Source organism: Oculina patagonica, chromosome 1 (assembly GCF_052425735.1).
Source record: "Oculina patagonica isolate OP01 chromosome 1, crgOcupat, whole genome shotgun sequence".
Taxonomy (NCBI): domain Eukaryota; kingdom Metazoa; phylum Cnidaria; class Anthozoa; order Scleractinia; family Oculinidae; genus Oculina; species Oculina patagonica.
The window spans coordinates 43,400,739-43,428,156 of record NC_135758.1 but is presented as its reverse complement, the minus strand read 5'-3'; the positions used below and the strand labels follow the sequence as shown (position 1 = coordinate 43,428,156).

At 39.8% G+C, this 27,418-nt stretch overlaps 1 pseudogene across 1 annotated transcript; it reads right to left on the bottom strand.

The window, feature by feature from the left end:
- Window positions 1-1,917: 1,917 nt before the first annotated feature.
- On the bottom strand, window positions 1,918-17,467 carry LOC144645390 (uncharacterized; annotated as a pseudogene). The gene is made up of 5 exons (XR_013569268.1): window positions 16,857-17,467; window positions 15,657-15,693; window positions 15,068-15,205; window positions 13,656-13,882; window positions 1,918-3,041 (listed from the first exon to the last, which is right to left on the bottom strand). The product of XR_013569268.1 is annotated as an uncharacterized LOC144645390 (transcript).
- Between the last annotated feature and the right edge of the window lie 9,951 nt (window positions 17,468-27,418).

The following is a 27,418-nucleotide window of genomic DNA, read 5'->3' as shown; positions in this document are numbered from 1 at the left end:
ATTTTCCAAAATCTTAGATCAGAACAACTCAAAGCAATTAAAAGCGCTTGAAACAAACCAACCATAGTCTTCGAGAGTCATGATGGGCTCATTTCGTTGTCATCAAATTTGCATTTTCAACTAAAACAAAATATCGTTAATATACGCAATATTATTCGTCCCACGTGCATTGAGGTTTCAGCCCAATGAAATTCTCTCAGCCCAATTCTATTGTTATTATACTTTTTATTATTTTGCGTGTCTTTCTTCAAATGCTACGGAATGTCACACACTATTGAAACGAAAATCGCGAGTATGGCTTTCCAAAGCACGAGAAAGTCAGAATAAGGACACCAGGTAAGGTTTTAAGCTTTATTATAGCTTTTCAAAGGAAAAAGGAAATATTTTCAACTAATTTTTAAATCCATACAAACGCTAAATGTGTTGTTCGTTCAGTAACATGTACGAAACTGAATTTATTATATGTGAAGAATGGATAAATACATACTACTAGGATACGTGCGTGACAGTGCAATAAAGGTGCTAGTGCATATAATTATTAATACATTCTTAGGTGCAAATGAATGTGCAAGTGATAATTACATAGTGCAACAAATGCTCATAGTACGCTTAAATTTTAAATCCATACTAACTCTTATAATACGCTTTGTTCAACTGTGCTTTCATGGGTTCGTTCTTCTCGCCGCGAAATGAAACTCACGAAAGCGTAACTGTTGCCCGTAGGAAGAGACAATAAAATCTTGCCCAACGGCGCTAAGAACAAACAGATTGCGAGATTCGTTATCGTGTCCTCTTGGAATAAAAAAAATACATGTATTTTTATTTCACATGTGGCGCTTGAAACACGCTGACATGCAACCTCGTTTCCAGGGTCTCTCTCTTCCCGCTGCGTCTTGCTCTTGGGGCTGGGAGAGAGAGACCCTGGGAACCAAGGTGGCTGACATGTGTCAAAAGGTCTCAAGAAAGAAATGTTACCACATTCGTGGTGAATCGCAAGTCAATTATTCATTCGTCTCTTAGTTTTTCCATGTTGGTTAGACACTTTATTGCGGGACCGAGAAAGGCCCGCAACCCTAATCTTGACAGTGACCAGCGGATTGCGTATAACGCGTGTGCGCCACGTTTATAAAACGTTAGCTGCAAAGCGGAAGTTGAACATTTTGTTCTTCCACCAATCAGAATTCGTGAAATGTGTCAACCACAACAGTTTGTCGAAACACCGGAAGTTGAAAATCTCTCCTTCAAGAACGATTAGAATGCGAAAATGATAAGTCAATCTCAACAGTTTATCACATAAGATCAAGGCTTGTGTCACATGGAAGATTGGAAATTACGTTTGGCTGACTTTGTTTAGGCGTTGATTTTGAGAATATTTACTGTGATTGTAAAAATTCCTTACAACACTGACAACACAGCGGGTTCACCGACAGAGGAAAATCACATCGCAATTACACCGCGTGCTCGATTAAATCATGCATTCCTTGCGTGGCGCGTTACTTTTGTCCAGTGATTTATCGACACCGTCTGAAAACATTTCGACCTGTTGGAATAATTTCCGTGAAATAAAGTGACCTAAGTTATTTGTTCTCATTTTTCACCATGAACGGTTACAATGCAAAAGGTTCCGAAAATGTATCGTTCAAACAGGAAATTGAGAATTTTATTTCTCCACAAAGAACGATCAGAATGCGAAAACAAAAGTTTCTCAAGGCCCGTACTTTATAACCTGTGGTTATCACCAGTTTTATTAGTTTATAATACTGGCAGCCAGCTCGTTGGAGCAACTTGGTAAATATTCATCCCATCCATGGAAGGATAAATACTGTTAGTGGATTTTTGCTACAGTCTGCGTTTGCTAATCAAAAGACCAGATAGGGAAAGAAAATCAACCAAGACAAACATCATTGTGTTTTCCAAGATCCTTTAATTTTGCATTTATTACATATTATTATTATTTATTATTATCGCTTACAATTCAACTAACAGGACTAAGAGGTCATTATACAGACGTTAGTCAGGTTGATTCGCTCAGACAAGCGGAAGGTACCGAGGGTCGTCGTTCAACCAGGCAGATTATTTTGAGTCACCACATTTCTCTTTTCTTATGTGCTAATCTAACCGTTGCATTTCAATACTCAATAAAAGCGCACACGGAAAGCCAGGAGAAAACCAGGTGGCTCGTTAACAAAGTAACCGGATGTAAATCCAAAATGTATCCAACTTGCTTAATTAGTTAGGCAGGTGAAGATTAACCAATCAAAACTAAGAAAATACAGCTATTTAAAGCAAAATTTAACCTAAGATCTATGGAAGGTAGTTGCCAAGGTCGCATAAAAGTCACCAATGTTTGAATGCTGATTTTTCAAAAGGTAATTTTTAGGACAAACAAAAGAGGCGTGCAAGAAGTTGGTGCAGCAACTGTGTGGACCTTGGTTTGCCAAAACAGCCTTTGATCACGGCAAACTCATTAGTGCTAAATATTTGGCTCCTCTGCACAATATCTATCACTTATTTGCTACAACAATTAAATGAAAGCTCAAATCGTATTTGTTATAAAAGGACCAGCTTTTGAGTGTCAGTGGCAAAGATGCACACCCCAGGTAAACGTCCTATAGCTTAAAAATAATGTTACAATTTAATTTGGATCTGAAAAATACAGAGTCACTTGTTTGAATCAAGGCTCCTCTATTTCCACATCACCATGGACACCATCTTTGAACTGGGCCCACGAATGAACCAGGCCTGGTGTTATGGTGCAGGTTGCGTGCTGAGCAGCAATGTCACTCGCTGACAGGACCGTGCCCCACAGATTGGCTTCTGTCACTTCACCAGGACCAAAAGCAGCGTCATATTTGAATCCCCATCCCACACCAAGTCTTGTTTGATTTTGTCCGATGATTACAGTTCCTCCAGCTGGGAATGTTTGGTTTATCATCTTGCCTCCTCCATTCACATAGAGTTTCCCATCCTTATAATACTGCCAGTCATCCGTGGGATAATCCCGAGTAACGCAGATATGATGCCACTGGTTTTCTTCAATCCTGAAGAAATTACGTAAATAAAACAAATGTTTATATCATAAAATCGTCATATTATAGGCTCAGACCTTACAGTGAAAACAAATTCTTTGGTCCTCCCTGCCCGCACTTACTCTCCCCTCTACCCTTTTCTTGCCCCAGCAGGCAGGTAATATGATTCCCGTATTAATTGAAGGGTAAACGTAACAGTGGTCTTCGCTCTGTCTCTTTAGAAAAATCAAAGATCTCTTCGAGATATCGGCTATTTTGCATGAGGTATGAGTAGGGGAAATGATAATACTGAAAGCGATTTGCGATGCATTAAATCAACAGTAGTCCATGAGCCAATGCCTCGAAAATAAATTTTTGTAGCACCCCTGGAGGGACCAATTTAATTTGGTATCAAATTAAAGCTTATTGTCTATATTTTATGAATTCACTTGTTACTTATTTGGTAACTTGAGCGTAAAAGCGATATCATCGTGTTTATATGGGGGGGTGGGTGGGGAAAATTTTCGTCTCGTCAGAATTCGTAGTATAAAACATTCAATAACTTTGAAGGCACTTGTCTAATGTGGATGAAAATTGTCAGTAATGTTCGTCAAGGTCCTTTTTATCACAATTTAAAGTTTTATTCTTGCTGCGTGTTACCATGGCAACTGTTGCCATGGAAACCATTATGTAATAACGAAAAATACTATTTTGCTGTTATTTTTGTGATAGTTGTTTGGCAGTGATCGCGAAAAGCAACAGGCAAAGCAAAATAAACCTTTAAAACAAACATCTGGGTGTCATCTTTTCCAACAGTGAGTCATGACACTTAAAAGAAGCACCTTTCTCATCTTTTAGGGGGGAGAGGAAAGGTCATGGAGCTATACAAAAGAGCGAAAAAACGCCATGTTACTGAAAATTGACCTTTTTTGCAGCAACTTTCAACATTTGTTTCAGGGAAGATTAGTCAATTTTTTACCGGTTTGATAAGTTTACACTACACTCTTATTGTTTGGTTGCCATGGTAACCGTTGTCATGGAAATAGGCTAGCATTTTATGTGAATATAGTGCTATTGAAATACCATTACTGAGAACATGTTTCAGTTGCTGGTTTTATTGGTTTATTTATAATATTCACATCATAAACAGCAATATACACACGGAAAGACAGCTTGGATGTCTTCTTTATCACAGACGTAGTCTATTGAATAAATAACCTCCTCTTTAGGTTGGTTTGAAGACCCTGGCTTCTACAAATAAGTTAAAAACTGTTACTTGTCATAAACTGGTTATTTTTGCAAAGTACTAGAACAACAGTGCTGGGGTGTTTTTCTAATTTGTTATCCTGTTATTAACAATTGTTGCCTAGTAACAGACAAAAAGGCGATCATACTATATTCAATTTCAAATTTCTTCTCAAACATTCTAAGCATCTTCTTCCATGTCATCCTCGTCGTCATCCTCATCTTCATCGTCGTTTTGGTCAGCTACGTTGGCACATTGATCCGAACATGTACACGCTTCAGTGCAGGCCAATCCATTGCCAACACAAGAACAGCGTCTTGTTTGACAAGTTCCACGACAGCCACAACACACTAATTCCATGACGGCCTCTGGGGCTGGTTGCAGATCTGTCCAGATGATCTCAAGACGGTCATCTCTTAGTTTCCATCCATGGTTTTCAGGCCGCTCATCAATTCTGGGCTGCAGTGCCTGCTTCCAGACAAATGATTGGTAGTTTGCCCTTTTCAGATGGTTTTTCAAAGCAGCACTTGTCGGTGGAAGTTGGTGGGACTGGACATTCCTCCCTTTGCAGAACATTTTATAACGAAGCTCGTTGACACTGTTGCACTGGATTGGATTGTATAGCTTACAGACCACTCCCTCTAGCCTAACAATGTTCTCCTCACTTAATGGGACATCTTCACCAAGGATTTGGACAGCCTCCCTCACAGCCTGATCATTCTTGACTAGTTCAAACGCCTTTTTCTTGCCTTTTCCAGCAAATGAGCTGACAGTATCGCAACCGGTCAAGGCGTGTAGACCCGGAAGAACCTGGCATACGCTGGGACCAAGTTTTTCGCAAATACGTGGAATGCTTATCAAGCGTGATCGACTTCGGGTGCCACTTATAAGTGTTAAATCTGCGGGAATGGCAGCTTGATGATGACATGCAAGGACTTCGACATCCGTATCTGATGAGATAACTGCAATTCTGTGATGCCCTTCTGCAGAAGCATGGAATGCGTGGAGAAACATCCTTGTGTCTGCCTCTTCTTGAAGGCTGTTCAGATCCCCGATGTCGGTTGCTGACATGCTTAATCCTGCGGCAACAAGTTTGGTGCAGCGTTGTCCATGTGTGGCGTACAACACACGATTTCCAATCTTCTGAACATAAGATTGATTGGTTGACCACTCACGGACAAGGAAGTGCAAGAGACCCTCCTTATTGCTCCCGCAGGACATAAACTTCTTCCACTGCCGTGGGCAAAACTGTGATGGACTGTTGATGGAAACTGTAAGTTGGCCACTACTACCTCTCTTTTCTCTCTCAATGTTCTTTATCGAGATCTTTGGATACTGATCGCCCACAAAGTCGATTCGCGTTGCCTCATGTCCAGCCTGCATCAAAATCCTGTTGAACACCATCTCTGCCAAGTCAGAAAATCTGTCAGGAATTTTTGCAAGGGTCTGTAGCATTGCCATGGCATCAATAATGACTGCTGTTGTTTGAGCTGGGAGATGTTCAAGGCTGTCCACACCATCCTCAAGAAGTTTGGGAAGAGCTGCTTTGTCGGTCTTTGCCAAGGAGCCATCAAAATGAGCCAATGACCATGGTAGAGGACCCAGTTCATGTACAAGCAACTCTTGCAAATCCATCTTTCTAGTTTGGCCAATCACCAGTAATCGGGCAAAGAGATTCCTGTCCGCCCTCAAAATGACAGTCCTGCCTTCTTTTGTCAAAGACGTCTTCTTTTGAATATCTCGAAAAGTGCCCAACTTTAATTTAGAGAGCGTTTCAAAGAAACCTGTGGAATCTGATAGCAATCTGTTTTCAACAAATTTGGTAAGAGCATCTTTTCCTTGCTGTTCTGCAGTGAGTAAATCCTGCTTGACCCTTTGGCTTGCCACATGGCCAGAGCTAAGGCTGACAAGTTCCTCAGATGCTTCAAAGGGGTTACACCAGCCACTCACTACTTCCATCACTTTGACTACATCTTCCTCGTCTCGTTTCAGTCGGGATTTCCCAGTTTCCTTGTGCAGGCGACTCTCTGTTTGCTTGGTGTCTGCTGTCATCATTCGACACTTGTCCACGAAGGCGGCGCGAGAGTGGGCTGTTAGAAGCCATCGTTGAACAGCGCTCTTTCTAAGACTGAAGCCGATAATACCTCCTTTTGTTTTTGTGCTTCTGTTCAGGGTTTGTTCTATAGTTTGATCAACAGGAACCTGCGCAAATCCATGTGACGTTGTTCTCTGCACACCAAAGTCGCCATTCTCTAACATCATCTGAGCCTCAGGATGGGTATCAGGCAGCATCATCATGTGTATTAGGTAAACTGACAAGTACCTAGAGTAGTTTATGTGATCATAGGCAAAATACCAAGGTAGCATTTCTTTGGTGCACTCTAGGTGTAGAGACCAGTTGCCTTCTCTTGTTGCCCTGATAAAAGACATCAGCAGTGACACCATCTGAATGTATGAACACCAGAATGCTTTCATTGGACCATTGTCGTCTTTGCAGAAGGCTTGGAAGAGATGAAAGACCTCTAAAAACTCGGCCATGGTAACAAGGCTGTTGACTTTTTCTGCAGAGAAGTCTGTCCTGATGTCTTCAATGGCACTTGCAACGATTGCGTGATTGGTTTGGTGTCCGTGTTCCTGAAGCCATAACTTAAACCCCTTCCACTGAAGTCTCTGCAGTGCTTCAAACACGATCTGCAATAAACAAGGCGCTAATCAACATGTTTGGAAACAGAAACGTTCTCTCTGTACATTGGCTTTTTTATTACCTGTGAACTGATCAATTCTCCGCTCTCATGTTACTTTAGACTGTAAATTGGCTACGAAACCTACCTTGTGTGTACGCAGAGCACGATTGTAGTGTCGACCTTCCAGAACTCCTGTTATGGACCCTGAGCCAACAATTCCGCTTTCCATTAGAATATCTCCGAGACCAGCATCTCCAAACCGTTTTCCAATTGCCGCCATAAAAGAACGTATAGTGTGAAATGACCCCATCCTAATAACTAGGCGCTGGAACTCCTCCTGGTTCTGCCAGATGACTTCAAGAGCTTTGGCATATATTGCCTCATCAAGAACAACGATCACGTCCTGCTGACCTAGCTGGTCGGCCATTTGCAACGATCTGCGAAGAAGTGTATACACAGTAGGTAACTCTGTGGGACTGGCTTCTATTACTTGACAATAGCCAACTGAACATTCTCGAGGCACGTTTTCTTGCTGAAGCTTTATGTTGAAGCCTGCCCAGGCCGGTATTACCTGACTTCTATCATTGGAAAATGAGAAAATACTGTCTTGGACTGGTTGCCTGCACAGCATCCATCCAAAGTCAATTACTCTTGCATATTCTCCAATGTCAGGGTCAATCTTTGTCACATCTCGAACCCGGATGTTAAACTGTCTTGGTCCCTGTCGATTTCCTGAGTGAAATTGAAGCACCTCAGTTGGAATGCAGGTTAGTGAGCGGCTCTTGGAACGAGGCTTGTCGGCAACCATTTCAGGGGGTAAGGCACAGGTAAGGGGTTTTCGCTGGATTACGATGCCATTGGTACAATGGGTCGTCCCTTTCCCTAAGGTAAAAATAATTTAAAAAAACAACTGTTAGCCGAAAAGGTAACATTATTTTTAGATAAAATTCTCGAACTCATAACAAAGTGAACAATTATAAAGGTCAACATGGATCCAAGGTATACCTGACAAGGTCTCCTCTAGAAGGTCATTGTTGTCCCAGCAAAATACCCCAGGCACTGCAACGCTGCATGTACTAGGTATCAACATTCCATCTTGCTGCTTTTCAATTTCTCTCTCTGCCAACGCAGTCTCAAGTTCCTCTATTTGGGTGTATGACAGAGCATGCCCAAACCTGTTAAGTATAGTTATAAGTTCAGCATTTCCTGTCAGGCTCTTTACCGTCAACGGTAGTACAACATGCTTAGGAGTTTTAATCCGACCACGGCTAACAGAATGGATGAGATCCTGGGCTAGAGAAAGGACGATACGATGAGCTTCTGGTGGGATATCAGAGACCCTCTTGTTAGAGTATTCAGAATCAGAGCAACAAATCCAAGCCAGCATGTTATACAATAGGTCAGGCACTATTTCATTTTCACAGTCCAAATCTTCAGCCACTGGTGGCCATGCCATTGATGGTTTCATATCTGTTACAAGGCTTCGAATCAACTTTGCAGTATGATATACTTGGATGTATTTGTCGTCTTCTGTCAAATCTGGTATAACTTCTATGCGATCTTCTCCTTCCTCGTCACCACATTCTTCTGTGTTCATTATGGTCTCAACCACTTCACCTGTAGTTACATGTGCGCTGTAGACAATCTCTGATTGCGTCTGATCAAGGGGCTGCCGGAAGGACAAACTGTTTCCAAAACACTTCGTCAGACGGTTTTTCAACTTGGAAGACCTGTAATTTGGTGAATCTACTCCCTCGGCTGACAAGTGATGAATGTACTTCTCCAGTAGTTCTGACATCTTAACAGCCCTTGCCTCTTTTAGAACTGCATCCTGCACGAATTCTTTCACTTTGGTAAAAGCCCTGCTATAGCTATCATTAGATAGGTCTTCCTTTTCGCAATTCTTTTCTTCTAATCTTGCCAGGGTTCCTGGGCGAACATATTCTTTATAACATGACTTGTGGTACTTGATCTCAAGGGCTATGGTGTCCTGACCTTGTATCTGCAGCAGTAAACGTCTGTCATCACGAATTTGGGCAGCTTTTAACAGCGAAGTACTTCCAGAGTCAGTCATATTCAATGTCAGTGTTTCTCTACATCGTGTTCCTTTTCCCCTGGTATTCCTGAATTTCTCTTTTTGACAAATGGCACATCTATTAACATCAAATACTTCAGACTGAGATCTTGATACTCGCTTCTTGGGAGGTTCCACGCTGTGAGGCTGATTATTTGGTTCTTCAGTATCTACAGTGACACTTTGGCGCTGTTGTTCTGCTCTCTCCACTTTCGTTTTGTCAGTGTACACCTGATAGCACCTTCGGTGGTATTTTCCTCGTGGTCCGCCTTGCCAGTGATCTTTCATCTGAAGCCAAATAGTATCTTTACGCCTTTCCGAGCATTTCTTAAATGTGTCCCAGCTTATCTCAGAAAATGATATCAGTAATCCTGAAACATTTTGAACATGACATAAGCATTTATCCCATTTTGGTGTCGGTTGCAATGGACGTTTCCTAGAACCTGGCTGTATATCTGTCATGTCATCTATCTCATGGAGGCCCTCGATGCTGTTAATAAAGCGTGAACAAGTACAATTCTATTACAGAGTTTATTGAAATTCTCTGATAAGGTAAAAAAAAAAACAAATAAATAAATAAATAGTCAATAATCAAAAGCCTGTAGATAAAGATGACAACAGACACATGATTATTTTTTACGTTTACATTCCAGAAAAGCATTTACATTCACACTGGCTAAAAGGTACTTTCGAGGATTTTAATTGAGTTTTCATCAAAAACACATTAAAAAAAAGACTTTGATGAGTACAATGATAACACAGACTCTTTGAATTAATTGAGCATGTCTTAAATTGAAACTCGTTATCATTTTAGCGATAAAGAAGCAGATTTCTCGAAAGCATACTGAGGTTTTACGTTTAAACAGCAGAAAATTCGAAGTGGCTAAATCGTACTTACAGGGATCGAAGAGACGTTTTTTTTGTTAAAAACCCATTTACAAACAGACATTGTTAAGAAAAATGGTATCTTGAGCTCATTTAGTTAATTGACCATGTTTTTAATTGAAAAACTTTATCATAGTAGTGTAAATAAGTAAATCTCTTACCTTTTCCTCACACTGCCATTCCAAGATGGCGGATACAGTCTACACATGGGAAATGGGTTCGACATGCATTATGGGTTTTGAGCTTGAAATGCATTGTGGGCTAAAAGAGCATTGGGGGTGAATAACGGTAGTTGAGATATAAATCTGAGGGCAAAAAGTTCAGTTTGGGCAGGAAAAGAACAAAATCAAACTGTGCTAGTGAATTTTAGGTCGAAACTAATAATAATAAATAAAAACATGCTACTTTTGCAAAAATGTCCTGTTAAAGCAAGATTTTTCACCAATAATTACATGTTTTTCTGCATCATTTTTTTTTTCATTTAAGCTAAGAACTCTTTTGTAAGACTTTCAGCCAAAATTAAGTACTGAAAATAAAAATCGGACTAATAGTATTGTATGCATATAAATTAATGCTAACCTATTTCCATTGCAACGGTTGCCATGACAACGAAACAATAAGAATGTTAACTTATACACGGTGAATTTATACGGTGAAAAATGTAAAGCTTATTCATCTTCCCCGAAACAAATGTTGAAAGTTGCTGCAAAAAAGGTCAATTTTTGTAACCTACCGACCGTTTTTTGTTTGTTTCGTATAGCTCCATGACCTTTCCCCTCCCCCCTAAATTATAACAAAGAAGCTTCTTGCAAGTACCATGACTCACCATTGGAAAATATGACAACCAGATATTGTTTAAAAGGTTTATTCTGCTTTGCCTATTTCTTTTTGCGATCACTGCCAAACAATTATCACTAAAATAACCAGCAAAAGAGTATTTTTCGTAATTGCACGATGGTTTCCATGGCAACAGTTGCCATGGTAAGGGGCAGTGAGAATATAACTTTAAATTGTGATTAACTGGACTTTGACGAACATTACTGACAATTTTTGTTTACATTAGACAGGTACATTTAAAGTTATTGGATGTTTTATACAACAAATTCTGACAAGACGAAAATTTCCCCCACCCACCCCCCCATATAAACACGATGATATTGCCTTTACGCTCAAGTTACTAAGCAAGTAACAAGTGAATTCATGAAATATAGACAATAAGCTTTAATTTGATACCAAATTTATATGGTCCCTCCGGGGGTGCTACAAAATTCTATTTTTGACCACATCTCATCATTTGGCTTATGGACTACAGGTTAAAACCGATCTTAAAGTTTGACTGGTTATCAGTTGATTGAGTGTCCTGATTATCAGCTGGTTGGGAATTTTCTCTTGTCAAATTTTTGCTGAGCCATTAACCAATTTCAAGCGTCTGTCATTATCGTCTCGAGTTTCACCTTTGACTATTTATTTACAATTTGTCAGAGGCACATTGCGGTATAGTTTAAATAAATGAAATGCAATACATGCAAAAGCGATGACATTTCACAAGGGGTCTTACATAATTTTGAGGAAATTTGTCAAACACTTAACGTAATTAAAAGTAGCTGACGCCTTGTGCGTGATTATGACTATTATTTCTGACTGCAGCTTACATTTTTTTAAACCTAAGAACCAATGTTAGTGATTGTATAAATAGCATAGGGTCTGATGGAATTCAAATCAATGCAGTAGTTATGAATTCACAGGCCAAGGATGCAAAGTAAAAAATACATTTTCGTCTTAAATTTGTTCAATTGTACAACAGTATTTTTTTATTTTATATTTTATTTTTTTTAGATTTTCCTATGTTGTCTCGAAAAAGATGGCGTTATATTAAAGTGCCACTACGATCAAATTTTCGATTTCCATTTTTTTACATTTTCGTGTACAATTTGACTTTCTTACTTACCTTGCCAATTTTCAATCCATTACGAACATCAGAAGACGTTTTTTTTAACGTTTATTTCCGATAATTTACGGCCGCCATTAAAAAACCTTGTTCCAAGGCTTGGTTGCGAATAGGGAGAAAATGACTTCAAAGACTCCAAATACCTCACGGGTTCAAATTATAATAACAATCAGCATAGAACATTGCACGAAAAATAAGCCCAAAGGTTTTGTTGCTTTTCGCGTGATATTCACTACATATTGTTATTATAATTTCAACCCGTGAGGTATTTGAAGCCTTTGACGTCACTTTCTCCCTATTCGCAACCAAGCCTTGGAACAAAGTTGATTAATGGCGGCCGTAAATTATCGGAAATAAACATTAAAATAAAACGACTTTTGATGTTCGTAATGGATTGAAAATTGGCAAGGTGAGTAAGAAAGTCTTCTTGTACACGAAAATGTAAAAAAATGGAAATCGATAATTTGATCATAGTAGCACTTAATTAAAGCGTGACTTCCGATAAACGACATACGATACGCGGGAGTGAGGTTTTAAGCTGCAAGAAAGGTCAAACGGTCTCTTGCTCTCAGCGGCCCTGTTATTTCTAAAATTAGAAATTTCTGTCTACTAAATCTAATATATCCCATCATATAAAATTTAGTCTCTTTCGTTTATACATTGTAGTGTCCCATTCTAACTGCACGGGAGTGTTTTGCCGCTCTTGTGTTCTACAGTTCTACGCGGCGATTTCTTGTAAATTGTAACGAGATTTGTTCGATTGCGCTAAATAGACAACAGAATAACAGGTCCCGCCGATCAGCTGCCTGCATAAAGCGATGACTATTAGTTACATGCCATCGCTTAAAAAAACCTTTAGTTTATCTCCTCCTTTTAAAAGCGACGAGCAAAAAACAAGATAGCAAGTACATAAAACGGACTAAATGACGGTGCTTCCGTGATTTTGGGCTGGCTGCAAATTTCTGCTTAGATTAACGAATTTATAAATAAACGTTATTATGAAAGTCTCCAACGCAGACGTTCTTTTGGATTGCGCGACGAGCCAAAAGAATCCCTGTGTCACTACATCATGTATTGAACAATAGATCATTGCATTGGCCAATATCCTCTGACAATGAAGATTCGCAGCAGCTTTTCAGCTTGTTAAAGCTAAGCGATTCATTGCCTGCTTTGTACCTTTTCGGTCCACCATAGCAAAAACCGAAACTAAACTGAAAACTACCAAAGTACTCAAAATAAAAAAACAGTTTGGATGCAGGGGACCACGCAACGAAGGAAAAAACTGCTTGGCTTGTTAAGAAATGCTCGTTCCAGATGTCACTATAAGTGCTTACAAAACCCGATTGATTGCAAGGCTGGTACAGCGGCAGAAGGGCAAGATTTATTGGCCAATATTTCAACTAGCAGAGCTAGTCTTCTTCAGGGCCAGTATAATAATCAAAGGAAAATAACGGCTCTAAAATTTGAATTTGGATAATACAGTGTGGGTTAATGTTTAACTTATACAAGCTATATAAAGATATACGGTGACAAGTCTGGTGACAAGATATCTAAACATGTTCAAAATTGATAAACCAAAAATAATGAAATTCCTCAATTAAACTGATTGAATAACATGCACTTTTGCCATACACTAGCAGATATATATAGTTCACAAATATCCTCTTATCACTGAGATAGACCATTTTTCGCAATTGCCAATATTTTTGTTACCCTTCTTTAATCAACCGTCAATAAGCATGTTGCTCAGTATTCTACATTACAATCTTTCTATTAGATTTTTCAAATAACTAATATGTCAAGTAATAACCGTTTTCCAACATTGAGTAACCTTTGTGCAGGAGGAAGGCGAACAGCCCACCCATTTTTGATCCTCTTTAGTCGCATAGCTGTAAACACATTGCGAGGAATGCGTGGTCACATCCTTCAGTTTCACAAAGAAGCACACTGTGAATGCGGAGAGAATGGATCCAACTCCATTTGCCTTGATGGCGTAATCCTCAGTGGAATAGTTCCTCGGAAATATCATTCGGTACGCTGTGGATAAACAATTAACAAGAACGTGATTATTCCTAACTGGATATAAGAAGAAACTTGATTTTGATGAAATTTACTAACACTGTCAGAAATTGTGCTGTACTTGTAAGATATACAGCAGTTTTCAATTGAGTGTCGTAAAACCAAAAGCAAAGTGATTACTCTGGCCAATCACAAAGGACACAGACAATCCAGTGCACCAATCAAAACTCGAAGCAAGTAAATTAAATAAAGCCGGCACGAAGCGCAAGAAAACGTGCGCGAGCAAGACACGAATGATTTTGGCTATAGTTGTGATTGGCTGCGAAAGCGGCGCGAGATTTTTAAACCAATCACTAAGCGCAGCAATGAAAAATCAAAGCAAACCCAAATTACTATCGACACTCAAGTGAAAAGCACTCTAACATTTCTCAGGTATTGACGATAACGATTATTATTATACATTGGTGTCACCAGCTTGATTTTGATTGCCTATAAGCACGCAGCTAATTCTTGCTTGCTGTTTCTCTTACGTCATACCTACAGACAATAGTTTTATGCATTCAGAAGTGACGTTTTGTGCGCGCTCTTGTCTTTACAAGTGCAGCTCAGGAATGTGCATAATAAAACAATTATTGATTCGGTTTTCGCATGATAGCGATAATTATAAAGGCCTCAGTTTCTGTTATCCGCCTCAGCCATAACAGAAACTTTTTGCCTTGATAATTATCGCTATCATGCTCAACCTCATCCAATAATTGTTAATTGTTGATGGCCTCCATTCAATTTTCGCGATGTCTTTTTTCCTTAATTTCGCAGGTTACTAAAGATTTTTATAGTATTAAACACGCGTTAATTAGTCTCAGAAAGAAAGTTAGAAAGTGTCACAGTGGTTTGATAAAAATATAAAAGTCAGTTTTAAAAGGTCCATTTTGCAAGTTGACGAATCTAAACCTCGCTAGCAAATTAAATAAAGTAGTAGAGCACAGTAGATAGTCTCGTCCAAGAATATTTTAGAGCTGTTTGCACCCAAGGAAATGATGTAGCTGATAATAACAGAAGGTATGAAAAGATTGGGTCTTGTTACTTCTCGTCAAATTCGACAGAGAACATATTCAAATTTGCGTCATAAATTTTCTCTTGATTCCAAAAAAGTGTGTCACGCCATGCAGTATATTACTTTTTGTGATATACGCCGGTACAGACCTTTTGTACACGGCATTCCAACTTCCCTTTCACACTGTGTCCCGTTAAAACCTGGTGCGCAGCTGCAGTTGTATCCATTCACTTGGTCCGTGCAGGTCCCGTTGTTCTTGCAAGGTTGACTGGCACAGTCAACAATGTCTGTTTTGAAGGAAGGAAGGAACATTTTATTGCATATAACTCATTGATCAGTTTACATAAATAAGCTGGGGGATAAGGATATCTGATCCAAGAGCCCCAAAGTCTAATTAATATATGATATTATCTATTTTTGAGGAAATAATGAAAAGAACTGATCCCTCAATACAGGTTCCATTGTGTTTACAAGGATTGCTAGCACACCGACCGACTTCTAATCAAAACAAGACAAGAATTGTCAATTTTGAAGGTTCATGAACAGAGAACATTGTTTGGAAAAAAACGCATAGAAGTTCTTTGACTCGTTCTTGTTAACAGAGCAACAAAACATTGTTTCCGTCACATAGCAAGCCATTATTTTGTCAATGTCCTTAGATCAATGTAAGGGTAATTTTTACTTCCCAAATGAATGACCTTTATCGTTGCTTTCGCTTAAAGTAAAACTATTACTCACCTATTTTAACTGCACACATCTCCCCAGTCCACGGTAAAAATTAAAAAAAAAAAAGAGAAAAAAAAAAGATGGATAAAATGATGCAGACTAAACTGCTAAGAGAAACAGTTGTTCTTTTTATTTCACACAGTTAGTGCGGCGTTACATAGTCATTCAGTCAACAACAATCTGGGCACAGTACATCATAATTTTTCACACTTAGAGTAGCTTTGAACAATAGCAACAAGATAAAAAAATTATCCTTTCACGCTAACGCACCCTTCGATCAAATGCTGTCAAATTTGGTTAGTAACTTTTCTTCAATGCCTTTAATAATTGTAAATTCGATCGCGTTTGAAAGTTTAATTACCTTGTTTGCATAACAAGACGGTTAATTTTAACACACTTTTGAACGGATCGGAAAATCGAGGCGTAAAAACAAGCACGGATGAGGCAAAACAATGTTAATGTTCACATCTTTTACAAGAACATAAAGCGGTGTATCCAAATTTCTCATTTAACGCTTGAATTAGAAATGTGTACTTCTTGTCGTTTTAATATTTCCATTGTCTCTTCCAAAACCCATTAGCGCAAGATAGTCATTGGAGGTATTTACAGGTGGCCTGTCATCCACGTCAAACGTTGGACGATCACTAGAGATAGCTCTCTTTCTTTTTCTTAACTTCGGCAAGCATGTGTTACCGTTTTGCTTTATTTGTTTTGTTTTGTTTAGCCTGAGGAGGCAAAGAGCTAAAACCCCGGCCAAATGCAGGACACAAATTTAACGCAACATACAACATCTGTCAAACTAACATGCCACGTTAATTCTTCTGCCTAATGCTTAACTCAAATAAGGTTGTATTTCTTCGACGAATTCTTGACTGTTTAGCTAGATTTGGATAACAGCAGATGGAACAATATGAATTCTACACAAATATTCACGACTGCCTATTGGCATCAGTTTGAAAACAGGCTTGCTTGTGTCGCTGCCAACCCATATAAATGTGCGAGGCAGGAGAGCCAGGCACTTAGTTTGTCTCGGATGAATTAAAAGTGCACGCCGAAAAGCTGTTCGCGGATGCTTGTTGCTCAGGTATCCCTGGCTTATTTTGTAGTTCGAATTACCTCCCTTAAACCTCCTTCCAATAATAAATAACTATTGTACAGCGGAAACGAGAACCACTTCTTGAAATAAAAAATTGAAAGTACTGTATAAATTACCTTCAGAAGCATTGAGAAAGTTACGCCTTCTTCTTCATGGAACTTGGTGTTTTCGTTGATGAGCGAGCTGTCGTGTTTGTTCAGTTCACATGTTCCTTTGCCGTCTTTCTCGGGAGACACCTTGAAGTTTGTAGAACTGCACCACGCAATTCTCAAACACGACTGGCTGCACGACATTATACTGGGATACTCAAACCGTTTTACAACGTACCCCTTGAGACGTTTATTTTCCTGCGTTGTGAAGTACGCTGAACGAGATGTTGAATCACCATCAGTAGCAAAAGCTGCAGTGTATATGATCCTCTGAAACAGGAAAAGTAGCAAGACTATTGCTTCCATCGATAGACCTGAAGTATTACTGAATCACTTTCAAACTGTGTGTAACAGTTGGGCCTTTGAGACTGCGATAATCTTCTTAGCTCTAAATAATTAATTAATAGGTGGGTAGTAGCTTTTGCATTAAACGTGCCTCAACCCATGAATGATTCTGTGTTGAATAAAATTAACGCAGCTCATTGGTAAACAGGTGTTCCCAAGATGTTGAATTTTTGTCTGCAATGAAAATTACGGTGTTTGCGATCCCTTGAAACAGAAAAAAAGCAGAACGTAGTTTACTTCCATCAATCGCAAGAGTTAAACGGACTGAGAATGTTAAACAAATTTTTAAATTTTAACGACTGTAATAATAATATACCTAATCGTACCTTTTGGTACGCTCGGCGGCATATCAGGCGGTTTGGTCGGCCATGGTTCGTATTTTGGCGAGACGCAGTCGGCCAAAATACCCATGGCGAGACCAAACGAGCCTGATATGCCGCCAAACGTCCAAGGTACTATTAGGTATACCGACCCAAAAAAATTTAGCCAAATCCGGTGATATATTTCTCTTTGGCCATGCTTGCCAGCCTAGTGCGAGTGTGACCTGCTTGTTGGATACTTTTTTAGTCCTCACACTTTTATTAAGTCCTCTTCTCACATTTTTTTACTCGTTTGTTTGGAGTTTCATTCCCTAAATTTTCATCAATTAGCGAAAATTTGGAAACTCCGACTCCATTGTTTCAGTGTGAATGTTTCTCTCGTCGGTCTCGCTTGGCGGCGCGCTCAAGTTAGTTTTGGCGGGAAAGTTTTCTCATTTTACGACCGGTAAGCACCAGCTAATTAAAAATTCGTTTCTGTTTTATTGGTAACCTCTTTTCATTCATCGTCGGAAACACTACTTTATTCATGACCGTGATATGGTGGCATATCAGGTCAGTGACTTGATATCGTAGGATATCAGGACAGTGTCGCGCTTCTGATTGGCTACTTGCGAATTTGGGTACGGTAACGTTGGATAATACGACGCTGATTGGTCATTTCAGTGAAAATAATACCCTGCACGTGACTTGTCCCTAGGCTGGTTCGGTAAATAATTGACGTAATTTGATATTGAAATAAGTTAACAGGTGTCCCTATTGTGCAGTCGTGTGATCGTTCGGGCGGGAATTGTTGGTCGCTGTTGATGACTGACACTGTGAAAATGACTTCTGCTCATGTTTTCGAAACGTCAGTCGCCAACAACAGTTCTTTTCGAAAATAATCTCACTTGGACCATCACACAATACCAACTACTGATACTCCCGCCTTCAAACCCATTTACTATAACCACAGTCATATAATTTATTAATTTTATTTTTTTATTTAATTTTTCTACTGGAGGTTACAATTTTTCCATTCTGATAAATATGCCGCCAAAGCTTTGATGTATACGCTGGTCCATAGGTACAAGACAAATTTAAATCGCCCATGGTTAAACTGAATGAGTAGTAATAGGTGAGTCAGACAAATAACACCTCAGAAGTAACCGCTTTTATCGCAGCTGGAGTTCGTTTTTTGGCAAGTGTTAATGAGTCACGGTAAATTCCCCGACTTTGTTTACCCACGCAGAAAAAACAAAATTTGCATACCATGTTCAGGCAAGCCCTTGACATGTTTAAACATGCCCTTGACTGTCACGTCACGCTCTCAACGTAATTCGTCAAATACCACACTGAATTAGACGCTTTTTTGACAGGTGGCGATGAGCCATGACATTACAACGTCTAAATATATTATTCGGGTAAACCCCCGACACCCACGCACAAATTTGCATGCCGCTCGCGGCTTCATGTCAATTGAACATTTGCAGACATTGAAATATACACAAAGATGGGCCGAGGAAGAAATGGAGTTTTGATAACAAGTGGGAAAAAAAAATTTAAAAGGTTTATTGGGCCACCTTTACAAACTTTTCAACATAAAAAAATTGCTAAAGAAAACAATCAAACAATGATTTTATTGTCAGAAGAGGCGATCGCGCAGTTGGAAACTTTTGACAAAGGGCTTGTCGCAAACCTCTTGACAGGAAATTGACTCTTTTAAAACTGTTTTTTTTTGTACGTCTTAATATTAACTAGAAATTATTAAATTTAACAAACCTGTTTTTGTATTTATTGCCCCGTTTCTATTTGAAATTGCGGCCAACATTTTGTCTCCTTTTGATGCTTCTAATGAAACCAGGTCCTGTTTTTGGAAATTAGAAATGGTTGGACTGATTGTGACTGACCCCCTTCCACCATCTTTTGTTTGAACTTTGATAAACACCTGTACTTTATCATTTACAACATTATCATCTTTTTTACTTAAAATAAGAAACTGCCATTCTTCAATTTTTCCATCAACGGGCATAATAAAGTAATTTAAATTAAAATTAAATTTAACCGAATAAAAAACAGGACTTGAGCCAAAACTACCTCCAATAGTAGTTGTACCATCGGTTCCATCAAAAAAACCGTTTATGACAAAATTTGCTATTTTTGGTATTTTTGGTATTTTTGGAAAATAGTTTTTTAACTCGTATCCATTCATATCAATATCTGTTTGCATTTTTACTCCCCCATTTGATAAATCAATTTGAGGTAAATTTTTAAGGTTTTTTAACTCAAACCCATTCATATCAAGATTGGTTTCCATTAAGATATCTCCGCTTGAAAAGGTAAAAAGTCTTTCAAAAACATCGCTTGGAACGTCTGCCTGGTAACCTTCAACACCGTAAGCAATTAAAAAAGCTTGCTCACTCGCTTTTGACCCCAAGTAACCGGGATTGGTTATATCAATACAAAGTTTATCGTCACGGCTTGACGCATTTTTTTGTGAGTGAATAATTGTTCGCATGTATTTTGGACTGTGATTGTTAAAGCGTTTTGTATGATAATTAACAGTGTCGCCCCCAAAAGGTGACGAAGCACTTAAACTCCAGTTAAGATCACTTTCAGGAAAGAAGAATTCAACGCAAAGAGTGTAATCACCAGGGAACAAGCCAGTGAGGCCGATTTTAAATCTTGAATTGAAACTGTCACCGGATTTTAGTAAATTAAAACGAAAAGCGTTTCTGTTAACTAAGTGAACATTAGAGTTAAAATCGTATACAGTCGTTAATGAGTCAACATTTGTAACTCCTGTGAAAGAAGATGCTGAAAAAAACAAATGTGAAAACAGATTTTCTTTTGTTCCTGAAGAAATTGAGTGAGTTGAAACATACTTTTCCATTGAAACCAAGTTTACAGCGTCTTGGTCTCCAACAGGATTTGCAAGCTGTTTGATTGAATGGTCGTTCATTACCAAATTTTGATTAACAATGCCCATTTGTCCAGGGGCGCCTTTTGCTCCAGCGGGACCTTGTGGACCAGCAGGACCAGTTGGGCCGGCATCTCCTTTTGGCCCTTTTGTTCCAGCAGGCCCAGTATGCCCAGCAGGCCCTGTGGCACCAGCGGGACCAGTTGGACCTGTTTCACCTTTTGGACCCGCAGGGCCAGCAGGACCAGTTGCACCGACGGGGCCAGAAGAGCCAGTTGCACCTTGGGGCCCTTGTGGACCAGCAGGACCAGTAGAGCCAGTTGGGCCGCTGTCACCTTTATCGCCTTTTTGACCAACGAAACCTCTTGAGCCAGTTGGGCCTTGGGGGCCTTGAGGACCAGTGTCGCCTTTGGGCCGCGGGGCCGAGGACCACGAGAACCTTGAGGACCAGCAGGACCAGTAGGACCTTGGGGACCTTGGGGGCCAGTGTCGCCTTTATGACCAGCAGGGCCAGTCGAACCTCTTGGGCCAGGGGGGTCGGGAGGGCCAGTTGTTGATGAGCTGCCTGAAGGATGACCTGTGTCTCCGTTAAAAGCACCCATTTATATATATTCGTCAAAATTTTTTTTCGCTGTTTTTTTTGGCCTGTCGTGATACAAAAAAGAGAATTTTGTTTTTGTTGCAAGATCAAGCAGATCTCTGTTTATTCCAAGCTCATCAGCGATACGGTTATTTTCTCTGGGAAGAAATGAAAAAATGCAAAAATGGCTGCAATTATCACGAATATTTTTTGGCACTTTGAAAAAACATTGAGAAAGATAAATGACGCTGCATTGCCGATGCCTTCCGTTTATGAAGTAATTGATGATTTCGTTTTGATTGCTTTCGCAAACCATGTCGTCAAATATGACTATTTTTTGGTTGTCGTCTGTAAGTTCTTCAAGCGGAATGACGTCTTCTGAGGCTTCAATAACTTTATAACCAGTTTCTGGATTAACTCTTTTTTCAAAATCGTCGAGAATAAACTGGTACTTTTCTTGATGAAGGTTTTTTGCGCAAAGATAAATCTTGTCGTAAACCAAAAGCTCATAAAGCATGTGTAAAAGAATGTTTGTTTTTCCAGAGTTGCTCGGACCACAAATAAGCATGCGAAAGGTGTCAGAGGGCATGCTTGGATGCCCTTGTTTGAAAGCACTTTGCGAAGAAAACTCAGGATCGTAATTCGGAATTTTCATTTTTTTAGTTGTTTATATATATACGCGAAAAGATGTCGATGAAAAAATGGCAAACACTTGCTGAAAAAAAGGCCGCTGTTGAGCGGCAAAATGACAAAATACTTACTGCGATGAAAAACAAAGCGATTGCAAAAGAATTTGGACAGCTTTCAGGTGAGGAGGTATTCAAACCGCTGACACGAAGGTTTGACCGCGCCTTTACAGCGCAAACGGATGAACGAAAAAAAACTGATGCTGAAGAAGGGCCAGACTATAACCTGGATGATTTTGACTTTAACTACCCTTTTGGTGAAAATTTTATGCCAGATGAAGAAACGCCCCCACCAACTCCGCCGCCGTCACCAGAAGTGCCTGACTATTCGATGGCTGAATCTGACCAAGATTTTGAAGAGGAAACTCCACCGTCATCACCACTATTAACATCATCACCAGCCCCACCTCTTGCGGAAAAGGAAGATGATGATGATGATGATGATGCAGAAGGTGATGATGATGTTGCAGAAGGGGGTGATGATGCAAAAAATGGAGATGCTACCCCCTCGCAAGATTTGTCTCAGTCGGTTGAACGAGCCAAATGGGGAACACCACAAATACCAGGAATTAAGGGATCAGAATCAACTGACCTGGGGACACTAAACTCCCTGTTGACAAAATTTAAAGACACGCCTGACTATGTTGTGAAAAGTCCGAAATCAAAATTTCACGGTTACACGCTTGCAGACATAAAAAAAGCGCGAGACGAAATTTTAGAAAGAAGGGGAGAAAAGAAAGCAAAATCTTCTTTATTTTCTGAAAAAGAACCCCCGGATCAAGAGGGGAGCGGTGTTGTTGATGTTAACGACCTTGTTGACAGACTTCATATAAGCCTCGGTTCAATTGATGCAGGAAACACTTCGAAAAAGTTGCGAAGTCAAATAATTTTATTGCTGCAAAGGTTAACGAATCAGAAAGTGCTGTCAACAGAAGAAGCAAAAAAAATTCTTCATAAGTATATACGATGAAACATCTTAACCTTTTGCTCACTCCTCGATTGCGAAAAAGAATAATGCAAGAAATGAAACTCACGACTTTGAAATTCACTTTGATCCCCCGATCGATTTGGACCCTTCAAAAAGGTACAAAGCGGCTATGAACGAGCTTGTAACAATGAGCTATTCTTGGTATAATGTTTCAGAAAAATATAACAACAACAAATTTAAATGGAAAAAGAAAAGTGCTTCAGACTGGATTGATGTTACCATTCCTGATGGAATGTATGATTATAAAGACCTGAACGACGCTTTTCAAACTCTAACAGGAAGAACTGATGATTCAAAAAACATTTTTGAACTTTATTTTTATACCACGACATACAGGGTCACAATTTTGATTGCCAACGATTACGAGCTTGATTTAAGCGAAGGTGATTTTTCAGAGCTTATTGGATTTGAAAAAAAAATCTTGAACGACACGAACAACGTTGGCGATCATGTGCCAAACTTGACGAGAGGGGTAGACTGGATTTATATTCATTGCGACCTTATTTCAAGAGCTGTTGACAATATTGCAGACGATGTTTTGTACACGTTGTCAACATCGACTCTCGAAATCTCTTACCCATTTTCGAAAGAGCCTTATCGACTATTGTGGCATCCGGTTAACAAATACCGAATCAACTCGATAAGAATCAGAATCAGTGATGGGGAAGGAAATGCCGTTTTTCTGAACGATCAACCCGTCGCTTTGAGCATCTTTATTGACGAAGACGAATGATTTTTTTGACAAAGTATAGGATGAATCACCCAAGCGAGTGGACGAGGTTTTACGACAGAGGTCGACACAGATATCGGCACAAAGGAACGGGGGTCGTAAGAGACACTTAAATGGCAATCGGAAAACGATTCGCAAAAAGGGGGGGAAAAAAGGCAGAAGAGTCTGTCAAAAAAGCCGCGGAAAAAGCCGCGGAAAAAGCTGTTGAAAAAACGGCTGAAACTACCAAAAAACTTGCTGAGCGTGGCGCGGAAAAAATTCAGCAAGTTTTAAAAAGAAAAAAAAGTCTTCGTCCTGATTCACGAAAAAAGCTTAAAGGGCTCAACCAAACATCGAGAAAAAAGCTTGAAAACTTGATGGAAGAAAAAGGGCTTAACCAAACATCGAGAAAAAAGCTTGAAAATATTTTAAGAAGAAAAGAAGCAACGATGAAGAAATGGCTTAACCAAACGTCGAGAAAAAAGCTTGAAAATATTTTAAGAAGAAAAGAAGCAAAGATGAAGGTGAACAGAATCATTGCAGAAAATTAAATTTTTTTTGCAGAATATATATACCCGGCTTCGAGAGCGATGTTCAGAAGCAGCAAGTTTTTGGAAAAAACTGAGTTCGTGCGGTTTGGGTTAGACAAGCCCATAACAATTCCTGGAAACAATCAGCACCAGACGAAAACTGGCTACAAATTTTCTGTGACTGACAGAGACAACTGGTTCGACTGGTACAACGCTTACTTCCGAGCAGATTTTACATTCGAAGCGACCGCAGATGGGGCTGATATTGCCGCAGACACCCGTTCAGCGCCGATTAATGGTTCTTTTTCTTTGTTGAACAAACTCGTAGTAAAATCTGCTGGCAAACCTCTTTATAATGTTGACAACGTTCACAAGCTCATATTTATAAAAAACTTGTTAGATTATTCTGATGACTACGCCAGAAGCGCGGCAAAAAGCCAGTTTTGGTATCTTGAAACCGTCAATGATACTGTTACAGCAGCGGCAGCAACGAATCTTGGAATCCGGCAGAGGGCGCTTTTGGCCCACGCGGGAGAAACGGTAAACACAATCATTCCTCTTAACAGGTACTCTTTTTTCGAAGAGCTCGGTGACAAGCTTTTACCGCCAATGCAACTTGAGTTTGAAATACAACTGCAGTCTGGCGAAGAAATGATTTGGCAGCACGACGGTACAAACAGGCGAATTGTTGTAAGAACCCTTGAGCTGTGGGTTCCGATGCTTAGTTTCACGAGCGAAGGGCAAATGCTTGCGAACGAAGACTTTTTAAAACCAAGAAAGTGGACTTACATGAATGAAATGGTGCAGCCCAGCAGCAGCCGGCGTGATGCTTTTGGTTCTTAACTTGGCAAATAAATCCTGGAATCAAAGACGCAAAGCACGTCTTTATATTCATTCAGCAAAGTCGAAAAGTGAACGCTTTTACCCAGAACCCGTACATTTTTGACACTTTTGATATTGATGGAGATGACTCAGCAAAACTCGCCACTTGCAGGCTGCAGTACGGTTCTTCAAAGTATTATCCTGAGCTGGATTACGACGAAAATTTCAAGCTGCGAATCCTCAACGACGTGATGAATTACCGTTACCGAAAAAATGATTACAATACAGGAGTTCAGCTGCATACAAGCAACTTCAGTACGCTTTACCCTTTTCTTTACTTTGACCTTCGAGAAAACAAAGACAACTTGACAAATGACCCAAAGCAGATGGTTTTTCACTACAGGCTTAACGAAGCGGCAAATGCCCAGGATTACACAATTTACGCAGCTATTTTGTATGAAACCGAAATGGTTTTGAGGCAGGTGGGTAACGAACTGGTTGTTGTCTGAATTTTTTTCATAAAAGATATAAGAGATGACTTCTTACTACCCACATAAGGTTGTGCTTTCTGACGGGCAAAAAGCGAGTCTCGCCAAGGCGTTTTCGAACAAAACAGCGATCACACTAAGGCTGAAGTATGAAGACATTGCTAAAGAAAGTGGAGTGACTTTACATTTGACAGCCAGCCAAATCAAAAAAATCAAGCAAGCCATCAGCGACAAATTAAAAAGAGGTGTTGATTTGAAAATGAGCAAAACGCAAATCAGGAACGCAATCCAACGTGGAGGAAGCCTCTTTTCCACCCTCTTTAGCCTGGCAAAACCTTTGATGCTACCCGCCGCCAAAGCCCTTGGCACGGCAGGGTTGAGTTTTGGAGCAGAAAAACTTCTTAAAAAGATTTTCGGAAAAGGTTACGGCCCCCGCGAGGTCGAGCTTTATCAACTGACACAAAGGTTGACTCCTGCAAAAAAAAGGCTGATTGTGGGGGAAGTGTTGGGAAAGGGGCAAAGCTCGGCCCAGTACGGAGGCTTTTTGGGAATGTTAGCTGCGCTTGGGATTCCGTTGGCCATTGACTTGGTCAAAAAGGTTCTCGGAAAAGGGTTGCAGGTAAAACCAAAAGGAGGCAAAGGTATGAGAGTTTCGCCTGCACACTTGATGCAACGCCCCCCACCTTTTATCGGAACTTGGGGAGAAAACAAATGAACTTCGCTGACGTCCCTTTAAGTAATTTTGACTTGTTAAAGTGGTGTGGTTACCTCAAAATACCGCTGAAAGGTATTTTTTCAAGAAACGAAATTATGCCAAAAATTCACTCCCCCTGCATAATTAACTTGGACGATTTGGGTGGTCTCGGCACTCATTGGGTTTGCTGCTTCAAAGAAAGCAAAAGAAAAAGACACGAGTACTTTGACTCTTTTGGTCTGCCGCCTCCCGTGGAATGGGAAAATGATCTTGTTCGAAAGGGAGAAAAGAACTTTTTGCGAAACGACAATCAGCTTCAGTGGGAACAAAGCGTACGGTGCGGCTACTACTGTTTGCTTTTTTTGAATAAACGCAACAAAGGTCGCTCTTACAAAGAAATTCTCGAAATGTTTTCCGACGATGTGATGAAAAACGAGGCCGTGGTAAAAAGATATTTTTCTCGACAGGTATAGAATGGAGGTCTATTGCGTAAAAGAAAGAAAGTTTACTCCCAACGTGTCCGGCAGTGAAAAAGAAGTGATAACAAAAAATGGGCGAAACATGCTGAGAGTTCAATGCGCCAGTTGCGGAATCACAAAAACAAAGTTCCTCCCTCAAAGACAGAAGGGAGAGGGTTTACTCGACACTATCGCTGAAAAAGCTTTAGAAGGTTTTGTTGAGCATGGAATACCATACCTTGGTAAACAAGCTGTAAAACAAAGCAGGTATTGTGCAAGTGAATTTCTGAAAGAACCCGTGTACCAGAAAAAAATGACAAACAAAGCAAAAGCTCTTTCACACAAAGCTGTGGATTACGCAATAGACAATCTGTCTGAAGATCTGTTGAAAAAAGTATCAAAAAAAATCAAACCAAAAGACATGAAAAGCCCAGTGAAAGGCGGTAAATTTGATTATGACATGCGCTTATACGCAGGAAACAGGGTTCATGATCCAACAAATCCCCTTTATCAACGAGGAGAATGATTCTCATAGTGACACACAAAAAAAATTAAGATAGGTATAGAATGGAGGTCTATTGCGTGAAAGAAAGGAAGTTCACTCCCAATGTGCCTAAAACCGAAAGGATAGAAACGACTAAAAACGGGCGAAAAATGTTGAAAGTCAAATGCGCCAGTTGTGGTATAACCAAAACAAGGTTTGTTTCAAACAAAACTCAAGGTGCGGGTTTCGACATTCACAAAGCCATTGGCAAGCTTCCAAAACCAAAAAAAGGGTGGACTTTGCCGGGGCACAATTACACTGGGCCCTACAACCCTCTTGAAAAGCAGCTGACATACGACCCTAAAACCGGAAAGATATTAAAAATCATGCAGCAACCAACAGGTGCGACAGATGCAGTTTCAATGCAACACGACGTTGATTACGCTGTCTGTGCTGGTAAAAAAGATGAAAAAAGTTGTAAACACGCTGCAGACAGAAAAATTGTAAAGGCCTTAGACGCTATACCAAA